The sequence below is a fragment of the Chlorocebus sabaeus genome, chromosome 2 (genome assembly GCF_047675955.1).
Source record: "Chlorocebus sabaeus isolate Y175 chromosome 2, mChlSab1.0.hap1, whole genome shotgun sequence".
NCBI classification, from domain to species: Eukaryota; Metazoa; Chordata; class Mammalia; order Primates; family Cercopithecidae; genus Chlorocebus; species Chlorocebus sabaeus.
In genome coordinates, this window is record NC_132905.1 from 68,055,104 (window position 1) to 68,063,462 (window position 8,359).

The 8,359-nt window shown below is 43.9% G+C and overlaps 1 protein-coding gene across 1 annotated transcript in view; it reads right to left on the bottom strand.

The window, feature by feature from the left end:
* Positions 1–7,676, bottom strand: part of KCNE2 (potassium voltage-gated channel subfamily E regulatory subunit 2) — a 183,844-nt gene extending 176,168 nt beyond the window's left edge. The window contains exons 1-3 of the mRNA XM_073009604.1: positions 6,950–7,676; positions 3,449–3,620; positions 3,041–3,099 (exon numbers count right to left, since the gene is read on the bottom strand). The gene's annotated coding sequence lies outside the window, so the exon portion shown is untranslated. The remainder of the gene's footprint in view (positions 1–3,040; positions 3,100–3,448; positions 3,621–6,949) is intronic.
* Between the last annotated feature and the right edge of the window lie 683 nt (positions 7,677–8,359).

Below are 8,359 nucleotides of genomic sequence, written 5' to 3' on the forward strand. Positions count from 1 at the left end.
GTTGAAACTTGGGAAAATTAATATTTCTATATATATATTCTTAAATATAAAATCAGATCATACCATAATTCGATTAGGAAGCTGTTTGCTTAAGAAGATCTCATGAGCTTTTTTCCCCCTGTAGATTAAGAGACAGTGATATAATAATGGGTTTCAAACTGTGTTCTATGGTTTTACCAAATTCTGGAGACCTGTGAAGGTGTTTTTGGGCCCCTACAGAGGGGAGAGTACATTTTACAGAAGGAAGGAAGAGATGATGAGTCCCTACTCCCAAGTCCACCTAGAAGAGCACTACTTTTTTTGTTTTATTTAAGTCACAAAAAAAAAATTTTATTGGAGAAACAAGCCGCAATAACAAACAATTTAGAAAATAAAATTCCCAAAGAGTTCTTCAAATCGTCAGATATTTGGTCAATATTCAGAGTAGGATCCAGAGTTCACACGTTACATTTGGTTGACAAGTCTGTAGGTTTCTTTTTGTAAGTCACATTTTTTGTTGTTGTTGTTATAGCCATTTTCAGGGACCTTTAATGACTTTATCTTTTTTTTTTTTTTTTTGAGACAGAGTCTCGCTCTGTCACCAGGCTGTAGTGCAGTGCTATGTTCCCTGCTCTCTGCAACCTCTGCCTGTCGGGTTGTTTAAGCTACTCTTATGCCTCAGCCTCCAGAGCAGCTGGGACCACAGGTGTGCGCCACCACGCCCAGCTCATTTTTGCATTTTTAGTAGAGACCGGGTTTCACCATGTTGGCCAGGCTGGTCTGGAACTCCCAACCTCAAGTGATCCGCTCGCCTCAGCCTCCCAAAGTGGAAGAGCTCTACTTTTAAACAGTTCTATATACCGGAATTCTAGAAAGAGTGATTATGAAAAAGGGGAGGTGTCCTCTACTAGAAATAATTTGAAACCACAGTTCTGCATGATTTTTAATGCTGTATAGCATTTCATTGTGTGGATAAATGATAATTTATCCATCAAGCCCCTATTTTTGTACATATATGTTGTGTGCGAGTGAGGAATTGTGTTCACCTGCAAATGTCAAACTACTAAAAGACTGACTTGGACAAGTTAGATTTTTATATATATATATATAATTAAAAGTCTGGAAGGAGGCTGCACTGACATTGGTTGTTGGGTAATGGTCATCTCCAACAGGCCATCGGGACTCCAGAGCAGGACAAAGCGGGAGAGGGGTGCAGAAGTATAGGTCAGAGGATGCTGGTAACTGACTGGATTCCCCTGATAAAGCATTTTCCTGCCTGGTATCTCCCAGTGACTTCTGTTTACATCTCATTAGCCACCCTTACCTGCAAAGCATCCAGAACATGTGGATTGCATTGCCCCCGTCCCACCACAAAACTGGGGTTCTGTTAGTCAGGAAGAAGAAAAGGTTAGAAAAACAAACCTTTGCCATGAAAATCCTTTTCCCCATATCCTTGGAGCTACATCACAAGCTAATTTTTTCCTTAAGATCAAGTCACAGAAAGGAAATTGTTCCTTTAAAGAGCTGTTGGTCAGAGGATACGTAATTGCAATTACATACAAGGAAGAAGTTTGAGAGCTCTGTCCTGTAGCATGGTGATTACAGTTCATGACAATATATTGTATTCTTGAAAAATGCAAAGAAAGTGGATATTAAGTGTTTTCACACACACACACACACAAAAACCTCTGTGAGGTAATTGGCTAAATTTAACCATTCCGCAATGTACAAATACTTCAAAGCATCATGTTGTACATGAAAACTACATACCATTTTATCTGTCAACTTAAAAAAAAAGGCTGTGCATTTGTTCTCAGATTTCTCTAACAATTTGCCCCTTAGAAACATTATACTAAGAAACATTGTACTTATATACTTACAGTCCCACCAGCAGTGTCTAACAAAAAAACTATCTATTAACAAAGATATTGGGATAATCTTTGTATTTTGGATCTTTGCTAATTTAATAAGGAAAATTTTTATAACTTTTTTCTTAATTGTTTAAAAATATTTCCAAAATATGTAATAGTCCTGATTCAATTCCTATCAGTGGGATGTGTATGCCCTGGAGTGGTGCTTCTTAAATTTTCACAGGTACGCAAATCATCTGGGATCTCATTAAAATGCAGGTTCTGATGCAGCGGGGTCTGGGGTCTGGGGTCTGCTAAGAATCCCATTTCTTACAAGTTCCCAGATGACACAGGTGCTGCTGGCTCACAGACCACACTTTGGGCAGGGAGTTCCTAGATGCTCCCCAGGTGCAATTTTGTTAAAAGCAGAGTTATGTCTGATTGTTGAGTGAGAACTGCTCTCTTCCCTGAAGATAACCAGCTTGCACACCTGAGAGCCAAACCAACAAACACTGTCAGAGTGGATTCAGGGCAAACCAAATCTCTTCTCTTATGATACTGCAGAGTGAACAACTTAGCTCTGCACCATTCAACACAAGATTTCTGAGTGAGCTTGGAGGCCCTGCAAAAAGTGACGGCTGCCCTAAACAGGTTAAAGTTTGGGGAGAGGCCAAGAAAGCCAAATACCTCCAAAGCGAAGATCCAAACAGAGGTGAGAGCCTGGAGGAGCCCAGGAGGCAGAAACAATGATCCCTGATGGTAGGCACCTGGGGAAAGTGTCACGCTGTCAAGGCCTTGCAGGACCCTCTGTTAAAATACTAATCTGGGTTCAGTTCTTTTTATTCTCACCCACATCAAATCCTGGCTCATGACCCAGCTTCACACTTTCTGACCTTAGGGATTTGAGCTGGCTGAAAAGATTCTTCCTGGCTTTGGTAAAAACTAAATTCCTAGACAAGATTATGCCAAAGGCCTGGGAGATGAGAGGAGAAGGGGAAGGAAGGGAGGAAGAATCCAGAGCCAGGCAATCTAAGGAGCAGCTGTGGGGACTCAGAGGGCCTGGGGAACACCCAGAGTGGGAACCCAGGCACCCAACCCAGGCAACCTGCCCTGACCAGGATGCCTGTCTGTATTAGTCCATTTTCACACTGCTGACACAGACACACCCAAGACGGGGTAATTTATAAAGAAAAAGACTTTAATGGACTTACAGTTCCACGTGGCTGGGGAGGCCTCACAATCATGGCGGAAAATGAAAGGCACATCTTACCTGATGGCAGACAAGAGAGAATGAGAGCCAAGCAAAAGGGAAAACTCCTTATCAAACCATCAGATCTCGTGAGACTTATTCACTACTACAAGAACAGTGTGGGTGGGGGAACCTGTCCCCATGATTCAGTTATCTCCCACCAGGTCCCTCCCACAATAAGTGGGAATTATGGGAGCTGCAATTCAAGATATTTGGGTGGAGACACAGCCAAACCATATCACTAGATGCAGACCATATCACATAGACACAGCCCATCCACAGGGTCTAAAGGACCTAGTACCAAGGCGGTGTAAGGGTGAGAGACAGGGAGGGGATGTCTGCAGGGATTGTTTCAGTTCACACTGTATACCTGGAAGTCCGATTTATCTGATCTTAAGGTAGCCATTCCAGTCTTCTATGCTTCTATGCTTAGGGTTTGCAGAATACAGCACATCCTTTACCGTCTTGAGCCCATCCATGTCCTTATCTTTAAAGTGTGTCTCTTTGTAAACCTTTTTGTCATAATTAGACTGGGCCATGGGCTACAAAAAAATAAAAATAATAACATTTATTTGGTAGAAGAGGGATGTGGCATTTACAGGGCTGAGAAAGTCCCCAAGAGTCATGAGCCTTTAACATCACTGGCGTAAACTAAGCGTCTTCTTAATCAATGAGAAACCAAGATACAGGTGAGAAAGAATTAGAGCGCAGATTCGAAGTTGAGGTCACGGGGACAGCAGCTTCTGTGGCTCCTGGATACCCTGCGTGCCCAACCACGGGACTCATGTGAGAGCTTTTCAACTGGGAAGAGGGTTTGAGAGTATGTGTGTGTTTGTGTCCACCTGCCAGGTGGGCTTAGCCCCTGCACTGCCCGTTTCCGTAACAACAGGGCCACCAACCACGAAACCCCTCCCAGGGGCATGAACACTCTCCTGTGGCCTTTTGTCCACACCTACAAATGTCACATCACCACCCACAGTGAGAGATAGAGACCAAGAAATCCCTGCAAACATAGCTAAGAAATAGCTTTCATTCCCTGAGTTCAGTCGTTTTCAATCCAGCTGCACCTACCTGGGAAGATTTTTTAAGTGCCAATGCCCAGGTCACATCCCCAGGTGACTCTGCTTCTTTGATCTGATGGTGGAGTAAGGTATCTGTATTTTATTTTATTTTTTATTTTTTTGAGACTAACTCTCACTCTGTCACCCAGGCTGGAGTGCAATGGCACAATCTTGGCTCACTGCAACCTCCACCTCCTGGGTTCAAGCAATTCTCCCACCTCAGCCTCCTGAGTAGCTGGGATTACAGGCACCTGCCATCATGCCTGGCTAATTTTGGTATTTTTGTGGAGACAGGGTTTCACCATGTTGGCCAGGCTGGTCTCGAACTCCTGACCTCAGGTGATCCTCCCACCTCAGCCTCCCAAAGTGCTGGGATTACAGGCATAAGCCACCATGCCCAGCCAGTATCTGTATTTTTGGAAGCAATTTCCACTTAAGTCAATATTTCTAAAGCCTGCCTAAGTATACTGAATGTGCAAACAAACCCCTTTTGCACGATGAGAATATCCCAGAGGGGACCTAAGTAGAAAGCCACCCGTTTTAAACAGTCAAGTCTATGTTATTCTGTGGCATGGCCAATGACACCGGGGCTGGCTGCCTGCTGAGGACAACTCATGGAGTGGAATGTGACCAGGCAGTCAGCACCCATCAAAGGCACCAGCCTACTGGGGAATGGCATCTGACACTCCTGGTCCTGAGACTGCAATGGAGAGACCCACAGCCACAGAACACCCAACGGGAGCTCTGCTTGCCCCATGGGAAATAATTAGCCCTGAATTGCCCCATTACTTGATATCTATCTCCAAGGTCAATGTGAATGAATAGGTCTCTTTGCTTGATTTCTTCCCCCAGAGCAAAATGTTTCAATGATCTCCACACTCCTCAATTCAGAGTCCATTGTCCAGCACATTTGAGCCCCTCTATGAAGACAGGTTCCTATGTGGGTATAATGTAAATAAAACCGTTGCCATCTGAAACGATGTTTCTTGTTCAACCCTGCTTGCAAAAGCTTACTCAACTGGCAGAGATAAAAAGCAGTGCTTTTCAAAGTACAAAAACTACCCATTATCCCATTAGAAAGATGCTGGTTAGAGAGATGCCGGTGGAAGCTTCTGGCTTCAGGCACAACTATTGAGTTTGAAGCTCACTTTTTAAATGAAAAAAAAAAAAAAATGCTCTTTTCTTCTTTGGGACTCACAGCAACTAGTTCATAGTGTGAAGCCACAAAACTAGACCTTTTAAAAATGATATTGTCCTAAGACTAGGAGGTTGGAAGAGACAAGAAGGTTTTCATTTAAAGAATGAGAGTTTTTTTCTGGCCCTTTGGCCAAACTGAATCCCATCCACTTGTCCAATCCAAGATCCTCTTCCTGGATTCACAATCTCCAGATGGGAACTTGCTAGATTTCATTCATTAAAACCAAGGCTCCCGCTTGCAGGCACAAGTTCCCATCTGCTGCCACATCTTTGCAGTATCAGCTCAGCCTTCTGGCACCAGTTTATGGGCTCCTGTAGAACCAGAGGTAGGTGTATGACCGGGGTTTTGTGCCTCGAGTGGAAAACTTACCCTAGACAAGCATGCCATTCCACATCCATTTTCTGCAGACATTTCAACACAAAAATGATTGAGGTGGGAGGTGGGAGCATGGGGGAAGACTGTTGGGTTATGCAGGGATCTTGTGGCTGCCAAAACCCAAAACGTACTTCCCTGCTGCTTATAAACAGCAGTAGAAGGTCACAGCCACCTCTGTCTGAACTTCTGTCTGCTTCATAAGAGCAGTTGAAGACGTATAAACATTGCTTCTCCCATCTTCCACTCACTTTCAATGAAATACTACTTAAATACAATCAGGACGACACATCTTCAATATTTAACAGCTCAACGATGGCCCTGGCCTGCCAGAGTGGATATCGTGAAGACCAGAGCAGGTGGGGGAGAACATTGCATTTCTTCTGAACCCCGAAGCGGGGGTGGCTTCGCAAAACAGAAAGCCTTGCAAGTAAACAGACTGAGTAATCACCTAGGATAAGTGGCAACAGTCTTAACACATTGCATGGCCTTAGATTTTACATCAGCCAACAAAGATAATGAAATTTCTGCCTTCTCTTATACAGACATTCTACTGGCCACATATCCTTGTCCCGCTCAACATGCAATTGTTTGGAGGATAATTTTGCCCTCGAGGATCCATTCTCTGGATTTGCTGTCTCCAGGTGGGAACATGCTAGGTTTCTTAGCACTTTGCTACAATATTTTCTGTAGTTGGAACTTACAGTATGGAATTTGAAGAACAGAATAATAGTAGTAGCTCCTCTACACACCCAGATACTCAGAGGCAGATTTTTCTGCATGAAGGGGGACTTGCTATCATGATCTTGGACATTAAGGACACTTTAAAAGTAAGCTAGCACTGCCCTCCATGGCTGGCTGCTCTGTGGACAACCTGGGGAAGAAGCACATACTAACAAATGATTAGACCTGGATTCTGACCTTCGTCCTGAAGTGTGTGGTCTGTATGTATGTGTGTGTGCATGCATGAGCATATGTGTGGCTATGTGTGCATGTACACACATGCATGTTCATTCTCTAGGTCTTGTTCTCCCTCATCTGTCAAATAGCAATGATATTACCTGACCCATCTACTTCACAGGATTGCCTGGTAGATCAAAAAAGAAATGGACGTATTAGGGTTTGTATTAGTCCAATCTCACACTGCTATAAAGAACCACCTGAGACTGGGTAATTTATAAAGGACAGAGGTTTAATTGACTCACAGTCTGCATGGCTGGGGAGGCCTCAGGAAACTTACAATCATAGAGGAAGGCGAAGGAGAAGCAAGGCACCTTCTTCACAAGGCCACAAGGCAGCAGGAAGGAGAAGTGCAGAGCAAAGTGGGAAGAGCCCCTTATAAAACCATCAGATCTCGTGAGAACTCACTCACTCTCATGAGAAGAGCACAGGGGAAACTGCTCCCATGATGCAATTACCTCCACCTGGTCCCTCCCTGACACAAGGGGATTATGAGGATTATGGGATTTACAATTCAAGATGAGATTCGAATGAGGACACAAAGCCTAACCGTATCAGGGTTCTTCCAATGAGACAGGATGCGTATAGAGAGATCTATTAGAAGGAATTGGCTTACGGAATTACAGAGGCTGCTAAGTCCCCAAATCTGCAGGGTGATTCAGTAAGCGAAACCCAAGAGAACAGATGGTGCACTTCCAGTCTGGGTCCAAAGGCCTGAGAACCAAGAGAGCTGATGTTATAAACTTCAATCTGAAGCCTGGCAGGTTGAAGACATAGGAAGAGCTGATGTTTGTATTCAAGTCCAAAGGCAGGAAAAAGTTGATGTCCTAGTTTGAATGCAGTCAGGCAGACGAAATTTCCTCCTACTGAGGGAGGGTTGGCCTTTATGTTCCATTCAGGCTTTCAATGGATTGGATGAGGCCTGGCCACATCAGGGAGGGCCATCTGCTTTACTCAGTCTACTAATTTAAAAGTTAATCTCAACCAAAACACCCTCACAAAAACACTCAGAATAATGTTTGACCAAATATCTGGGTACCCCTGGGCCCAGTCAAGTTGACACATAAAGTCAAATCATCACAATGGAGTCAGAGGCAGCACTGAGTACTGGAAAAAACATCGTTTCTGGAGGTCAACAGCCCAAGGTCAAGTTCCAGCTCTCTTACTTCCTAGTTGTGTGATCTGCAGGTTACTCGAACTTTCTGAAGCTGCCTCAGTTGCCTCATCAGTAGAATAAGGATGACAGAAGAATCAGTGTCTGACACATAGCAGGTACCAAAGCACTGGCTGTTTTGGATGCAAAAAGTACTTTTCAATGGTTCCATTTGCCCTTTGCATTTAATGTACATCATTATTTTAGACAAAAGGGGCTGTCAGACACAGAAAATATACAGGAAGAAAAAAGGAGGCATTACTATCAACAAAGAAAAATAATGAACCAGCAAGCGATGTAGACCTTATTTATACAACCTTACTCTTAAGTTAGTAGACCAGGATCTGTGGACCTTAGAGAGACGTCAGAACTGCTAGACTGTGTGGCTCGGCTCCTCAACGTGAAACTCCTCCTTTACTTTCCCGGGGGCCCGTGGATGCATATTTGCCTTGGAACCTAATGCTGGGGTGGCTGTGGCCCTTGCAGAATGTGGGCATGTTTCACATTATATGCATGCGTGCTAGAGGGGAGTGAAAC